Source organism: Festucalex cinctus, chromosome 1, assembly GCF_051991245.1.
Source record: "Festucalex cinctus isolate MCC-2025b chromosome 1, RoL_Fcin_1.0, whole genome shotgun sequence".
In the NCBI taxonomy this organism is placed as follows: Eukaryota; Metazoa; Chordata; class Actinopteri; order Syngnathiformes; family Syngnathidae; genus Festucalex; species Festucalex cinctus.
In genome coordinates, this window is record NC_135411.1 from 33113437 (window position 1) to 33131351 (window position 17915).

The 17915-nt window shown below is 40.1% G+C and overlaps 1 long non-coding RNA gene across 1 annotated transcript; it reads right to left on the reverse strand.

The window, feature by feature from the left end:
• Window positions 1-1639: 1639 nt before the first annotated feature.
• LOC144024735 (uncharacterized) lies at window positions 1640-17854 on the reverse strand. The gene is made up of 3 exons (XR_013284821.1): window positions 17702-17854; window positions 17302-17418; window positions 1640-2031 (listed from the first exon to the last, which is right to left on the reverse strand). It is a non-coding gene; the product is annotated as an uncharacterized LOC144024735 (long non-coding RNA).
• Window positions 17855-17915: the final 61 nt, after the last annotated feature.

The window sequence follows — 17915 nt, forward strand, 5'->3', positions numbered from 1 at the left end:
GTACTCGCTCAGCCGCCGCAAGCGAGCGTCGTAATAAACGATAAGCCATTGCAGTCGGATGCGATGAGCTCCTCGCAAAACATTTCGGTTGCTCGCTTAGTTTGTGTTAGGAGGAATCGGCAAACTATTGCATTTCAGACGTTCATTGGTTTTATTGACGGGAAACGTGTAACTGCACTTGACCTAGTAGTCTTAAACCCTCATTTGAAACACTAACCTTGTCCTCACCACTCGTTTTCAACTGGTGTGGAGGTTAATTTTCGGCAAATGGAGTCCAACCATTGACTGCCATCAATGTTTAATCATTCACTGCCTTTGACAAGTATACTTGTCAATTGTATTTTTTTAGAGCGGTGCTAAATGGGGGCGAATCTGAGCATGCTCCACTGTAAATATCAAACTTGGAAACAACTTTACTGATGCCCAACCACCGGTAGATGACATCATTGCCCCATTTTATAGGAAATAAACACAGTTTCAGAGTCCATGGGAGAAATGGCTGTATTTTGGCAAACCTACATTTTTCTGCTGTCAATTATAAAAGAACGGGATGAGGCAAAAAGTAGGGAGAATATTTGGTAGATTCGGTTTATATATAATTATTGAATGTAATATCACGTGAGTATTGGAAATGTAAAAATTTTCTATAATGACTGGCAGTGAATGAGTTTTAATATATGCTCCATTTTCAGATGACTTAAAAAATAACGTTAAAGACGCAAAACCAACTCAATTTCCTTTTGAAAAGCAATTCATTGTACTGACATGAGCATTTAAATTATTGGTAGTTTTTAAATCATTCAAACACTTCTTATTGTTTCCAGGGAAAAATGCCAAAATGTCTTAAGTTTCATGACTTGCATGATTTCTAAAGATGCTTATTCCATTTTTGGATAGAATGGATGTTTCTCCCATTTTCCATGAAAACTAACGCAAATGTATATAATGATTTCTAGAAAATTCCTCTTTTGTTTTGTTCACAAATTGTCCATCTTTTCACTCAAGCTGTCTTTACCGTTAATGCCACTGGAGGGAGCCTCATTATGTTGTTGCAATACACCAGAGGGATCTGCGAGTTAAAATGCCAAGATGAGGCAGCCATTTTGCCTTCACACAATAGCACAAAGCAAAATAAATGGTATTATATCTGAGATAATGGCTTTAAAGAGTAGTTTGAATCATTTATGCACAAGTTGTATCTGTAGAATTTCAAGGGCAACACACGGAAATTGAGCATCTTGCGGCATTTTTATGAAACTATGTCTTACCATGATGCAATTTTATTTTTCCTGTGATGCAAGCCAGGTCAATACCCTTTGAATCAGTGTTTATTTTCCTATTATTCACATTTCAGAATGTTCACAACATCCAATAAGTATTTGAGTACATCTAGGAATATTTAACATACCTTTGGGGAGTATTTCATTACATTTAAGTTAGTATTTTAGTTAACTATGAAGTAGTATTTGAGTTGTTCACATTGTGCATGAACACTTGATCCTACAATGCAACTGTATTTGAATGTTGGTCATTATGCTGGGACTTAATTGAGCCATGTACTGTATTTTTAGAGGTGGCACTTGATGTAAAAAGTTTGAGAAGCACTGCTGTACACCATCATTAGGCGTTCCTTCTTTGCTGCTGTTTTGATCATATTTTGAATCGGCTTCCCATCAGCTGTCACGAATATTAGCAATGGGAAGCCGTGTTTTCGATCCGCCACCATTTGGTGGCAAAGTGACCCAATTCTGCCGCGTGTGATGGTTACAAGCTATTAAAGTTTCATGCGACGGGTCTCTAATTTAAGCGCTACACTTGTCACCAGTATGAAAATCACCTTTTGAAAAGCTTTGCTGGCCGCCTAGCAACCGGTACCACGGGACGCGGCCAATGGCGAGGCTGCATTCATCTCTCGGCCAGCGTAGGGCGTCGTTTTGAAGCAGAACGACGAGGGCACGGGGCTCCCAGGTTACCCGGTGATGTCTTGGAAGGAGTCGGTCACGTCTTTATTCCGGCCGGGGGCCGATCCGCCTGAGCACAGAAGACGAAAGCGAAAGTGAGTTTGGCACGGTGACACGTTTTACATTTGCACAATGGTTGTGAAAGCGACACGCCATGTGATGTGCTCATTTAGTTCCTGTCACATTTTCTCAGCCAGGCAACCTGAGAACGAATAAATCACAGTGTGACCATACAGGAGAAAACTGTGCAATTACAGTATCTATCCGGACCCAGACTTGGAACCCATAACTAAAAACCATACTTAAAAATCCTTGGCTTGGACCCTAACCCAATTTTGAAATCCTGATTTCCTACTTTGAAACCATATTCTTGACTTGAAACCCGAATCCTTGTTTGAAACGCTAAATATTGTTTGGACCCCTAATTAAAAACCCTAACCCTGACTTTAAACTGTATTTTGAAACCATAACCTTAGCTGGAAATCCCAATTTTAAACCCTAGCACTTCATTGAAACTCATTTGAAACCCTAACCCAAACTTCCAATGCTAATTTGAACCTCCATTTTCTCTTGAAACACTAAAATATGTCTTGAAACCCTACTTTCATAAACCCAACATCATATTCTAACTCTGAAATTAGACCCTACTTTGAAACCCTGTTTTGAAGCCCTAATTTAAAACTATTAAACTAAAACTATTAGGGGTGTTAAAAAAAATCGATTCGGCGATATATCGCGATACTACATCGCGCGATTCTCGAATCGATTCAATAATCGGCAGAATCGATTTTTTTTTTATTTTATTTTATTTTATTTTATTTTATTTTATTTTTTTTTTTTTTTTTTTTTTTTTAGGATTCACACCTTGGGCATGGAAGAATGTTATATGAACGGCACATTAAGCCTTAATATTTTTATTTTAATGCTGTTCAAACATGAAACAGATTACAACCTCTATAAGACTGAAATTTCAGATAAATAAATAATACATTTTCATATAAATCTTACACTCTACAAGCTTACTGATTAGTATTTTCTAAATATGAATGAAAAAAAATCGCAACAATCGACTTATAAATTCGTATCGGGATTAATCGGTATCGAATCGTGACCATTCGTATCGGGATTAATCGGTATCGAATCGAATCGTGACCTGTGAATCGTGATACGAATCGAATCGTCAGGTACTAGGCAATTCACACCCCTAAAAACTATAATCCTATCTACTTTCAAATATTTAAGCGATTTTGAAACCCTAATGTAAGAACCCCAAACTTTGCTTAAGATCCTTTACTTTGTAATTAAATCCTACTTTGTCTTGAAGCCCTAATTTGAAACCCTAACCCTGGATTATAACCCTAATCCCATGATGAAATCTGAAACCTGACTTGACACTCATTTCACCCTAAAATTAACTTAAAACCTATTTTGAAATCTTCAAACCCTAAATAGCTCTGGTTTGAAACCCTACTTTGAAACCATGAATTTAACTTGAAACTCGACTTAGAAACCATAACTCTGGTTTGTAATCACAACAGAAAACCCAACCGTGACTTCAAACCCTCATTTGAAACCCTAACATCCTTGAAACCTTACTTAGAAACCTTAAACCTGTCTTAACACCCTACCTTAGGCTTGAAACCCTAATTGTGAGCACAGGGAGACACACAGCGGCGAGTAAAGCAGAGCTGATAAATGATTCATTTAGCTGAGAGTTGAGTAGAGTTGGTGTGATTTATGCGGGAACATCGGATTACTGCACTTTCCCTGCCGCATGGATGGCGAGAACAAGATCCATTAGGAAGACGTCAACCAGCAAGGTAGCACCAAACATGTTGTTCCCATGAGTAAGGCGCTTCCTCCGGGCTCGGCTAACAAGCAGCAGTAGCAGCATGGGAATGCGCCGCATCAATGAAGTGTGGAGAGTCGCATCATTTCAGCCCGTTTGGCCAAATATTACCCTGGCAAATCTCACTTAGGGCCAATTGGTGTCATTTAGTCAGAGCGGCAAGGTCACAGCGACTGCGCCGGCGTGCTTCCAGGGCCGGAACGAGCGTTGAGCGTGTTGCTTTGCAACATTGTCGCCATGGAAACGGCACCATGTCACTGGCCAACTTGTGAGTTATGGTGCACAATCTGGTCTTGATGGAGAAAACACGAAGGAAACATGAACCAGCCATTGGAGTGATGGTTTTGGTCCAAGTCTTCAGCGTGTTCAGCATTCCCACTTCAAGTGAATCAAACTGTATCAAAGTTCACACCCATGCAAACTGAGAAGAAGTGAGTGTCTTCGCTTTGGTATCTCCAAACTTCACAGCCAATGGGGACTACTTAGAACTGGAAAGCAGCCCCTACTGGTCACTCCGGTGTTGCTTTGCGAGTTGAAAGGTGGACTGCGCTCCACAAGAGGCCTGCGAGAGGTTTGACGAGGTCAAACTAAAGCAAATCAGATGAATATTCATGTAACGCTGCACAAATGAGAGATTTAATGTGCCAATTTAACGAGGAGGTCGGCGCAGAGGAGGGCTTTGGTCTAGATTCCGTCTCCCCGGAGATGAGGCATTCATCCCTGACTCCCGCCAGGAGGAAGCGGCGGCGGCAGCCATTTGACCAGCGTGAAGCGCGGACGTGGCCTGGCACGTGGCAGCAAAGAATAATGAGATGAGAAAGAATGCAACTATGCAGCAATGCGGCCATTACTCGTCCGCATGGTCTATTACGCCGAGAAAACAAGCAATCCCCCCCAACACGGCAAATTAGGACACAGGAGAAAGAGGCCGTTATTGGAGATAGGAAATGATACGCAGAGTCAGTAATGGACTTCTTCTCGAAAGCCCTTCCTCGCCTTCTCTTCCCCACTCTTGTGCAGTGCGAGGCTAATAAAAGCTGTCGGATTTGAAAAGAGGTGAAAAATTATGCTGCGATCCTTTCTCTCGCTAGCCTGCTTGCAAAACAATTCAACCTAGAAGGGAGGGAGCAGCTATGCAAAAGGAGACCACACCACTTATCTTAATGCAGATTTTGACAAGTTAAAATAACATTACAGTGTTGGATTTATCGGTTTGTTCTCAATTTAATGAGTATGGTACAGTGAACCACTGCAACATCACGGTTCAACTTTTTGCTCGCCTGCTGTAAAGCGGATTTTTTTATTTTTTTTTAAAGTGTTTTAACGGGTTTCTACAGTCTACAGGCAAGTCCGAATTTCAAGTTATGCACCTTTCATGTAGTACCAGCTAGTGCCACAACATGCCAGAGCAGCACTGAACTGTAATGGAAGGCATGCAGTGCGATAAAAGAAGAAGAGCCAGATGAAAAAAAAACGAACCACTTGAGTGATATTCATGTTTCACAGAGAGAGAAAACATGCCTGTCAATATTGTTACATCCCATTTGTATGTTTTGCTGCTCCGTGCGTGTTAACGTAGCATTCCTTTAATGATTTACAATTACGTAACAATGATGCTAATTTCAAGTTACCCGTATATGGCGTTCACATTATATGTTGGCATTAAGATTTTCAACAGTAAACCCCCACAAGATGACAGTAGAGCACTTTTTTTTTTTTTTTTGTCAAAATGAAACTCCTCAACTCACTTCGAAATTTGCTCCCTGACCACCATATTCCACATGATGCTCAACTCAACTCAACTTTATTTATAAAGCGCTTTAAGAACAGGCGTTGCTGTATACAAAGTGCTGTACATAAACATCAGTTTGCTGGCAAAGCACTGCTGATGTCTAAATGAAGCGTTTCAATTATCACAATATTTATGCTATTTTCTGTTAGCCTGTGTATGGCATTTCCAATTATATGCTACCATCTAAGATGGTAGACTTCTGTTAGAAGAAATATTGTTTGGTTGAAGATTCTGGTGTTTAAATTTACAATGGTATGAGTGCTATGCTTCATATTTGGAGAGCTGTGCAAAGTTATACTCTCACTTGGACAGCAAAAGACTTATATCAGGTAATGAGGAATACTTTAAAAGTTAATTTTATGAAGTGTATTTTGAGAGGTTTAAATGCTTTAAGGGGGACTAAAAGTATCAGTATTTTTTTTATAATATGCTCACGATTTTGCAGATTTTAATCGCAAAGAGCAGATGTTCACATCAGAAAGCTGCGATACACAATAAATAAAAACGGACATGTCATTGCAGACAAATTACCTTCCTATCTGATCTCACCAAAATGTGTTCATCCAAATTCTGTTCTTTTGAACTTGCCTCATGAAAATCTGCAATAATCCGGAACTAAGAGAAGCTGACACCAAATCAACCCACCAACATCAACAGACGTATGCGACTGAAGACTCTTGAATCAAAAGTTTTTCACGGCTGAAAGTCTCCCTTTCTTTGTGTTTCCTTTCATGTTAGTAGTCGTGATTATCCGCACATTCCTCGGGTGTCAAAGGTCCTCCAAGAGCCCGTTATTACCACGGACCGGCAAACAGCAAGATGTTATTGCGAGGAGACGAGCTGTGCAGTGACCGAGCTCCGGTGAAGATGAAGTGTAATCACACAAGTGATGTTTCTGCTGGAGGGTCAGCGTGAAGGAGCCACAAATGTAATAATTGGCGCTTACCCGGACCTCCGCGGAGGCCCGCGCCACCCGGAATCCAATTAGCGGCACATCAAGCAAACAATGTGCAAACTTGTAAATGATGGCCTGCCCCTGAATAAACATCAGCGAGTGTCCGAGGCAGCACTAAAAGTTTTTGTAGCATGTAATAAATTTAAAACAAGGACGCAACCGGCGATTTATGGAGGGGGTGTGCGGGATTTCTGAGATTATATCACCGCGCCGTAATAAGTCGCCGCCAATTCATCACGGCAACCAGAAGCCTGAGCTCAGCTAAAGTCTGCTTGCTTCTTCCTTTCTTTTCTTTCTCGTCGGCATTATCTTCTCGGCTCATCAGCCTGTGATGAAGGAACTTCCCAACAGAAGCAAGTGGAGATGTTTCATTCATGCATTTGTACAGAACACGAAGATGTTTGCTGAAAAGTTAAGTTAAAAAACAAAAACAAAAAAAAAAACGCCTTGACAAAGAAACAATGAAAATATTTCATTCCTTCTTATCATGACATGGTTCTAACGAGCCTCTGCACACTGGAAAAAAAGATTCTTTGGACCAACTAACTTGTTTTATACCATACAACGACGTATTAGGGCCACGTATAAATATTCAGAGAAATAACTCGCAAATTTGCCACTTTAGAAACTTGCAAATCTGCGACTTTCTAAAGTGGCAAATTTGAGACTTTCTAAACTCTTAACGTGGCAGATATGAGAGAAAAAAAAAACAAACTTACGAGAAATACACGTAGCGTAGCTATAATTAATCATTTGAGGATTTGTTGGTGGTTAATGTTTTTAAAAATGAAAAGGCAGGATGGAGATGGATTCATTTAATTACTTAATTACATTTAAATACTTAAGTTACTCATCATACACGGCAGCTATAGTGACACTTCCTGATCCCCTATCAGCTGACCAGCACTAACTAATCAGAAGCTAGCATACTTTAGGTAAATGCAAGTGAATGACGGAGAGCAGCAGATTCGACACATCAACATAGATTTGTACAAAAAAACAAAATGTATGAATGTGTAAATAATAATTCTGGAAACATAAATGTAGAAGTAAATATACATTTGAGCAAATTACCGTAATTTAAACGCTTGATCCTCAGGAGGTGGACCTTCGCAAAACGAGGCGTCTTTGTCGCTCGCCGTACCCAACGCTTCGAAGAATGAATGTTTAACATCATATGGTGATTTGAAAACCCCGCTGCAAAGTATTGTCTCGAAAGTACGCTTCGTGTATTTCTTGTAAGTTTCTGGATTTTTTTTCCCTCGCAAATCTGCCACTTTATAAACTCACAAATTTGCCACTTCAGAAAGTCGCAAATTTGCCACTTTCTAAACTCTCAAATTGACATTTTTTTTCTCGCAAATTTGCCGCTTTATAATGTGCAAATTTGTTACTTGCGATTTTTTTCTCTAAATATTGTTGCCTCCACTCTCTAAAAAATACAAATACATATATATATTAGGGGTGTGAATTGCCTAGTACCTGACGATTCGATTCGTATCACGATTCACAGGTCACGATTCGATTCGATACCGATTAATCCCGATACGAATTTATAAGTCGATTGTTGCGATTTTTTTTCATTCAAATTTAGAAAATCTAATCAGTAAGCTTGTAGAGTGTAAGATTTATATGAAAATGTATTATTTATTTATCTGAAATTTCAGTCTTATAGAGGTTGTAATTTGTTTCATGTTTGAACAGCATTGAAATAAAATATTAAGGCTTAATGTTCCGTTCATATAACATTCTTCCATGCTCAAGGTGTGAATCCTAACCCGAAGTCAGACGTTTTGTTGAATATTTTTCCATTAAAAATGGAAGTTTAAAAATCGATTCACACAAAAAAAAAAAAAAAAACGGCAATGATGATAAGACGTTGAATCGGTAAGACTACCGAATGAACAATTCTGAGCTCTCTTAAAAAAAATAAATAAATAAATAAAAAATAGATTTTTTTTTATTGAATCGATTCGAGAATCGCGCGATGTAGTATCGCGATATATCGCCGAATCGATTTTTTTAACACCCCTAATATATATATATATATATATATATATATATATATATATACGTGGCCCTAGTACACCGTCATAGTTACACTTCCATTTACTCATTTGTCTAAAATTATATTTTTGATTTCAAAACATTTTTTTTTTAATGTGATCGAAATATTCTATTTGCCTCAGTCAAAAATATACATTAACACAATGGTAACAATGTAATTTACTAGGACAGCTATTTTTTCTTAACCTTTTTCACTTCTAATTTACTTTCTTCCTTATTCCTTTCTTGCCCTATGAGTTACCTGAATTCCTGTCCTTCCCGTCTTCCTCGTGACTTTATTTCTTGCTTCCTGAGCAGGGATTCGAGCCCAGAACCTCTAATGTGAGTTGTTCTAACCATTCATCCATCATCTGCGCCTGTTTCCTATTCCTTCTTGCCTTACTGAGTGCCCTTTGTCCTTACTTCCTTTTTGTTAACTTACTTTCTGTTTCCATCCAAAATTACTTCTTCTTATTATTATTATTATTATTTTTTATTTTTTTTAAACCAGAGCAACAACATCTTGACTTTCTTTGTGCTGTATTAGTGGACGGTAGAAAGTAATCCACCAGTGACCTGGCTTGAATTACCAGTAGGCCTACCCCAACTTACGAGTTGCTCGACTTAAGATGCATTGGTGGGTCGTTTTTGGCATTGTTTTGCAAAATTTGAGTCATGAGCAAGCTTAGATACGACATTCAAGTTCGGTGGTAAAAAAAAAGAAAAGAAAAATACAATAAATGGAACAACAAAGTTACTGTAATGCCCTCACATGTGGGCAAGGAGAGCCAGTATCATAGCTGCACATGTAGCTGTTTATTAAACGGGGAAAACAATCAAACACAAAAACAAAATGAGAGCGCTCACAAGGAACTGATGTAGGCCACAACTCATGCCCAGCGACTCACGTAAACCAACCAGCCAAGTGGCCGTGCCACTTAAAAGGCACTCATCCAATATTATTGTTGTTGTGTCTTGGTGGACAGTGATTACTCCTTATAAAATCATTTTGGTGTTTTTTTTTTTTATTTTTTGCTGGAAAAGATGAATGGCTTTCCAATTCATTTTAATGAGGAAAATTGATTTGAAGCGAGCTGGATGACAGAACTGTACACAATGGCTGTGAAAAGATAGATTTGCATTTGTAACGCTAAAGCTGTCAGTAATAAGTTACCTCATTTTTTAAAAATGAAATATTTATCTATGAAGCACACGCTGCAATTGGACAGAGACAAAAAGAACTATCGAGTGTGGATGGCAATAGCATAACAAAGTAAAGGCATTGAAACACAGCCTTGAAATGAAAACAATGCGGTAAAAAAAGGTCTTTGTGTGCTTTTCTTGCCGTGGCGGTGCAGTCAGCCGGCCGGCCGGCATCACAATTCGGTGAGGGATTCGTCCTCTACTGTCGGCCCACCGTGGCCGCCGAGGTGTTAATTATCTAGGACTTCTTAAATCAAGCTGTCACGCGTGTTTGCCGTTTAGTATGATAAGACCGATCCGTCTTTGTCTGCAGGCTTCCCTCGGGGAAGCGGATGATGTTTATCTGCACTCGCTCTGATTATTCTTTTCCTTTTTCTTGCGCGCAAATGTGCATCCTCAGGCTACATTGCTCCAGTTCTCACGTCCATCCGCCTTGACCTCGCCTCAGGATTTGAAATATTGGCGCCAAATACTAGTGCTTTTGTGACAGTTGGGGCTTTGAGATAGGAGATTCATTTGTTCACTGAAAACTCAGAACACTTGCATTGGAAATCATATTTCCCCATTGAAATGAATGCAAATGGCATTAATCCGTGACAGACTCTCCAATAAACAGACTTTCAAGCACAACTGTATGCTCTTTTAATCAAAGTTGCCTTGCATATAAAATGTGCTATAAAAATAAAGCTGCCATGTACAAGACACATTCAAGTCTACTTTAGAACAAGCAACCAGGAAGTTGCAAGAAGTCGGCCTGTAGGTAAACGAATGTGTGGGAGGAGTTGGTGGGAGTTTTTTTTGTGGTGGTCTAATGAGGCGGATGATTAGCGTGATGACCTTGAACGGTATCCGTGAACGAAGGTCTTGCACCGGAGATCAGCAAACCTACTGATGAGAACATCTGCTCTTCGTTAATTTCATGTCATATCGCTGGCGATGGCTTGAAATGCTCTCATGCCGGCTGAAGTTGCACAGCTGTTGCTTCGCCCATGAGAAAAACGTGTTTGACAGCGATCGATGTATCACGGTTCATTGTTTGCATTCTCACTCACTATATGGTTTTTACAGTCGGGTCATTCCGTGTCATTTCACACAAATCCCCAGAACCTGCAGTGACACGTCTTCAATTTACCTGATTTTTGTTCCATTAATACATCAAATGAAAGACTACGAAGTTTTAGCCTTCTCGCTCAAACAGTTGTCGAGTTATGGCCTTTCAAGGTTTGAGTGACAAACTTTTGGGATTTGGGAATCACACACCAAATTTTGGACCATATTTGGAGGCCCCTATCTTTTATTTTAAGGTAGGTACAGACCTGTGAATTGCTATGGCTATGTATTCTGACACTGTCTATCAGAAATTGCACTTACAACTAGCATAGGTGTGCTAGTTGTAGAGATTTGACTTTAAAAGTTGCATGTTCTAATGACACTATACATTTTGGGGGTCCACAACTTGTAAATGTTTTGTGTTGGTGGGGTTTCAACTGATTTTTCATCATATGGGAACTCTTACTATGTATTTAGAGAGTTTGAAGTCACTCAGGCCTTTGGTGTGGGTACAGGAGGGCTCCAAATATGGCTATGGGATAAAATGACCATTTTGGACCCCCTACTTCAGGCTATGTGGGCACATGGTGATCGGCGCGAGCTTTTTATCCCATCAATAGTCACCTTTCATCAACATTTGGAGCCAATACAAACTTTGATTATCCAACTCCTTCACTATGAACTAAGGGGCCTATTCACAAAAGGTTTGCGTCGCCTTTGCACCGCGCTAACCGGCAAAAATGGAACAATCTGCGAGCGCCTAATTCACTAAACACGCGCAGATGGGGAAATCCGTCACTAAGCGTGCGGCCAAACAGAATGCGCCACTGTGCGCCGGTGTTATTTGCGTTTATGTAAATTAGGTAAGTTGCATACATTGACACAAAATATGCCCACCCCAATGCAAATGAGACTCATTGATATGCAGCGTCTAATTCACTAACGCCAGCACAAATAGCCACACCGCGTTTGCGTGACGCAAATAACGTTTTTGAAAAGCATGTATTAACCTGACGCACCTCGATCTCCGCAATCATGACAGCAGTGCATGCCATTTGCCGCACAACATGCGCGGATGATCAGGCAGAGAGGAGAGAAAGGGGGGGGGGGGGGGGGGTGTTTCTGTGTTAGTTTAGGACACATAACGTAACCCGGACTAATCGGCAATGGCGGGGAGGCATTTTACGATCATTTTTACGTGCCAGATGCATACTGTCGGCCCACACATTACTTTAAAAAACAATTGCACCAATAATTTGTACTTTATGAATGAATGACGTCATTGTCGTCCTCTCTGCGCTGTACAGCTTAATGGCGCTCTAAACGCTCATTCTCGGTCCAACCTGCTTTCTGATAATGTCATCTTTCTCGCAACTGTTACTATAACAACCATGTTCTTGGAGCAAATCCATTGCCATGTGTGGTAAATCAGGTGCAAATTTGCTCCAAGCTGTCAGTTTTGTGGGCGTGTTTGATTAGAGCAATATCCTTAGTGAATAGGTGGGTGTGCTCCACAAAAATGTGCTCGCTTGTTGTCCACATTCAAGACCCAGCCCAGTGGTCACCAATCAAATAGAAGCCTGGCTCACCATTGGCTCAAGCACCATGTGGGGCGGCATCACTGCACAAGACAGATCTGTCTTTAAAGTCAAACAGGTGTACACTGGCAAGAAATAGGCTGCAAAATGTCTGTAATTGTCTGATCCTTGTTGTATTTTAACAACAGCATGCCACTGACGAATTATTAAGACACCTGGGAACTCTTGGAAATTGTGACAAAAATGTATTATACCTCCTTTAAGTCTCCCTGTTGAGCAGTTTCACTTACACACATACACACGGCGTGTATGAAATGTGAGCACAAAAAAAGAAATGTTGTCTGTCTCCCACGTGGCTTATTTGTGCTCCAGCAAACAAAGCAGCGGTGGCACATTTGTCAAGCTAATAACGCACGATAAGAATAAATTGTGCCAGTTTAATGGTAAACAAACAAACAAACAAAAATCTTCAACAGTTGCCTCCCATTTCATGCCCTTAAAAGCTGGCATGTTTCACCACATGGTTATTACTTGGATTAATTATTTTCGCACACTTCGTTTGTGAACATCAACGTGAGGACTTCGACAACCATCATTTGAGATCAGCCATTCTTAAAATGGGATCGGCAGACTCCTTCTAGTGGTACGTTGAAGAATCACAGTCTAAGAACAGTTCAATTGTATTTACGGTAACTTTAAAGTTGAATGTGTTTACATTTCCTCTTTGAGTGCTAGCTATTTAATTTAAAAAAAACAAACATACAATTTTCGTTTAACTTTTAGGTGCACTACATTTCAATTTGGATCCTTTTGATTGATTTTAAGATTACAAGGAGCAACGTGAGATCAGACTGAAATGATATCAAAATAATCTGCAGTACTACTTACGCTTTAGTATTTTGATATACTGTACGGTACGTTTGTACCTTGCCTTGCAGGTTTAATTGTGTCATGACTGGGTCACGCCAGGGTTAGGTTTGGGTCATGACCGTGAGGTCAAGTGTCTGTTTGAACTGTTGTTTTGAACTGATGTAATTGACATCTAGTTTCAACTGGTTTTGAGCTATGTGATGTCAAGAATCTTTAATCTCTTTTTCTGGTCAACAGCCAATCAGATAATTCCATGTCAGTCCTGTTACCCACATGTCTAGCCACAGCCAATCCGATCAATTCACTGTCTAAGCCAAACCGCGAAGTGTGTGTTTGTCCGATTATTACCTCTGTCCCTCGGTACATCTCCACAGCCCAAGGGGTCTTGGCGTCTCCTAATTCTCGATGCATTCTCGTTTCTCGTCTAAGTTTGTTCTACACCTCTCGATGATATGCGAATAAAGAGTTAAAATCTTATTTGTGTCTGCGCTTTTGGGATCCAACCTCAGAACGTAACAAATTGTTCCCTGACTAAGTTCATAACTCAATCTACTTGTATATGAAATATATTTTTCCCATTGAAATGAAGTGAAATGTCATTAATCCGATATAACGGTCCCAAAAATACCACCATTTATTTTGGCATGTCTTTTAATATGAAAAATATCACAACAAATAATAACATCATAAACACAAAGTCAAAATCTGATTTTGCGAACATTAACTTCCATACACTGAGGGACTTCAGTGCCACTGAATCGCCATGACTACAGAAGTCACTTTATTTCCTTCAAGTTATTGCAGATATTTTGTGGCTCTTTGTATATTTTCATCTCGACGATGTTTAAGGTGCTCCGCAAATGGATTGACGCGACCGAGGATGAAGATGCGAGCCGACGGATGACTGACAGTAAACTCGGGGTCCTCGCCAGTTCGGGCCGTTCACAATTACCCGGCTCTCCGGGTGACCGTGACCTCCAGTCGGCTCGGATTAGCTCCAGCTTTGAATCTCGTCGCTGCAGAAGCGAGGTGCGGAACGCGGCGGGAGGCGAGGGCGCCGCATAATTGACTTTGGATTCAGGTGTGGGAGGCATGTCCAATTGGTGGCGTTTGCTCGGTTCGCAAGCGTCTGCTTTCGTTCCTTGCTGAATAAACAAAGACAATGCAGGCACTTCCTTCGTTTGTGATGTCATCTCTTAATCCTCTCTTATAATCGTCTGACTCAGAAAAGAAAATAATAGCTTTGCCCAACAGATCATAGATTTTTAAACAATCATGTTATATGTGTTCTTACAGTATACAAGCAAGTCCAAACTTATAGTAGTGAGCTTTGAGTGTAGCACCACATTGTGCCACAATATGCCAAGCAGCACTGAGCTCTATTGGAAGATGTGCAGCATAATTAACTCATAGACTGTGTCCGAATATGCACCCTACTCCCGATATAGTGCCCTACTGAGGGGTCATGCCATTTTATAGTGGTGTCCGAATGTCCAGGGAACAAAAATTTAGGGCACTCAAAATTACCTACAATGCACTCTGAAAAGTAGTGAACATCAATGTTCACTCAACAGGGTTGATATAGACCACAATGCATTGCAAGTATGAAAAAAATAATATATATTATGAAAATAATTAGTTTTAATTAGAAATATGTACAACAAAGAAACTAAATTACAGTTTTAAAACAACTGGCTTTTTTTTCTTACATGGCATTCGCCATTCACTGCATGAACTGTCGTCTTTTCACATGATTGTTACATATTTTCTACGACCTGCCGCAACACACATCATAGATAAACGTACTCTGTTGCCGTGTGATGTGTCTAAACATGTTGGCATTTCTCTCCCCCCGTAATCAACCTGCCAAAAGAGATTAATCACCTCATCTTTACCTTCTACGCAAATGTGCTGATCTCCAATCCAAAGAAATGCAACAGCACCATCAACAGTCATGACAATGGTTGACGCAAGCTTGGCATCATCCTCTTCCACGCCTACTCGTTGAAAAACATATTTGGCAAGTATATTTGTCAGTGGCAGTGAATTGAGTCAAGTATCCAATTTGTAACTCTTAGGCTCACTTTTACAGTCAAATACAGCTGAGTGACAATAACAGCTTTAAAGAAGCATGCTTTTGCCTTTTAATTCTGGAACTGTAGAGCAATAATCTTTTCACTTCCATAGTGAAGTGAGTCCTTCACTTCCGTTATCCAGATAGTCTTCTTCCATTTCTTGACAGACGAGAGTGAGAACAGGCACAAAGGACCACTTGAAAAAGTGTACTTTAATAAGTTTAAGTGTTTTAAAAATGTTAGAAGGCCCTCAAAAAAAAAAAAGATTCATTCATCAGCGGACACAACATTAAAAACAATGCCGCCTGGTCACCAGGTCCTAATTACGTAATACATTTTCCCAGAATTCCACACATACAGTAAGATTAGTATAATAAGACTAAACAAGTTCACTTGTGATGTTGACAAACACAGCGTGTCTTAACACATCCATCAGGTTTAGCATTGAGCAGCCAAGTCACGTCTGCTTGTCAATGCGTACCATAAACACACACACCCCCACACGCACACATACTTAGCTTTGCCTTTGCCTAGCACCTCATGCCGGGATGCTGAGGCCCATCGAAAGCCTCTTATTATCAGTCAGGCGACCTTTGTAGAGCTCTTGAAGAGTCTCTGAGCACGAGTATCTGACGGCGTCACGCCTCGGAAAACAGCTCATCTCGGAAACGTCGCATTTACATCAGCGGCGTTCTTGTGGAGAGGCCGTGTGTGATGGCCCGAAAAAATGCAGAGTACGTGATGGAGTAACAAACAAGATGCCAAAGACAGAAACCAATACATCCATCCATCCATCCATCCATCCATTTTCTTGACCGCTTATTCCTCACAAGGGTCGCGGGGGCTGCTGGCGCCTATCTTAGCTGGCTCTGGGCAGTAGGCGGGGGGACACCCTGGACTGGTTGCCAACCAACCGCAGGGCACACAGAGACGAACAACCATCCACACTCACACGCACACCTAGGGACAATTCGGAGCGCCCAATTAACCTGCCATGCATGTCTTTGGAATGTGGGAGGAGACCGGAGTACCCGGAGAAGACCCACGCGGGCACGGGGAGAACATGCAAACTCCACCCAGGAAGGTCCGAGCCTGGACTCGAACCGGAGACCTCAGAACTGGGAAGCGGACGTGCTAACCACTCGACTACCGTGCCGCCACCCAATACATTGAATATATTAAAGGAGATATTTTTTGTTCGAGATTTGTATTTATTTTTTAACATGTCTGTGCAGGGCCTCCATGAGATCCAAATCAAAATCTGATTTCAGGGGCCTCTAGTTCTACCAATAATATTGATTATTAATCATTCAATGTTGAATTTTCCATTAAGGACTTAAAATGAGTATAATAAACAAAAAAAGAAATAACATTGTAAGAGCAGACAGGGGTTGATTTATAAAACATTCCAAAGATTAAAGAACTAAGTAGAACACTGAAGTAGCCTAAGCCTAACTGCAACCTAAAAATTGTATGTATGTGTGTATATATATATATATATATATATATATATATATATATATATATATATATATATATATATATATATATATATATATATATGAGAATAGGGATGCACCACCCATACACTTTTTTTTTTTTCCCCAGTCAATACTTACATTTGATTACTTGTCGATAAGTGCTGACACTTGGTATTGGTAACACTGGGCCTTGCAATTGTGATGAAAATGTGTTATTTTAATCCTTGTTCAAAACACCAACTTTTGTTGATTACGGCATACATTTTACTTAAATATAACTGTAACAAACAAACTGTAAGCATATGTTAGGCTGGTTACGTGGTATCAGTGTTTTAGTATCCAAGTATTTTAAGGAGTTGCTGCCTTCATAGCCATGAACTGATTCTATTCCCCAAAATGTCCATGGCGCTTACTTGACTATCTTCCTGAACAGTCATGGCTTAAAATCACCATTTTACTACGTAACATGTACGTTACTTACTACTTGCAGAATGTTTCTTCTCTTTTCAGCATTAGTGGCTGCAGGACGACGGTAGGATGGAGGAAACTGGTGCTTGGACACCCACATGTGGACGGCAAGTAAAGTGCATCAGGAAATCTTAAAACGGGAAACAAAACAGCAAGTTTTTACGTTTATGGGAAGAATTAAATTACGCGAATAAAATTAGCATTCCAACGTTTTAGTTCTATTTTAAAATTACAACCATCCATGCCATTAGCAAGTTTTAGTCGTTTTCTTTTTCCTTAAACGACGATCATTCGGTTGCCACAAACCTCACATTTTACGACTAATTATACCATATAACTATGACATTTTTTAATAGCTTTTAGAACATCACCGAGTTCAAATTACTCACTAAAAACACATAGGCCTACCATACCAAAAGTTGTTAGCGTTGCTAGCAACCATAACTAGCAACTTGTGAAGGAGGACCATAATTTAGGTGGCCCGCGTTTGCCTGCTTCCGAGCTAACGTCACAAGTCAAAATGGCGGTCAAAAATGTGATGAAATGTCATTTGGCTGCTCTAACAATATGCCTTGGTTGTGTAATAGTCACAGGCAAAAGTAAGACAATCTGCCATTTGTTTTCACC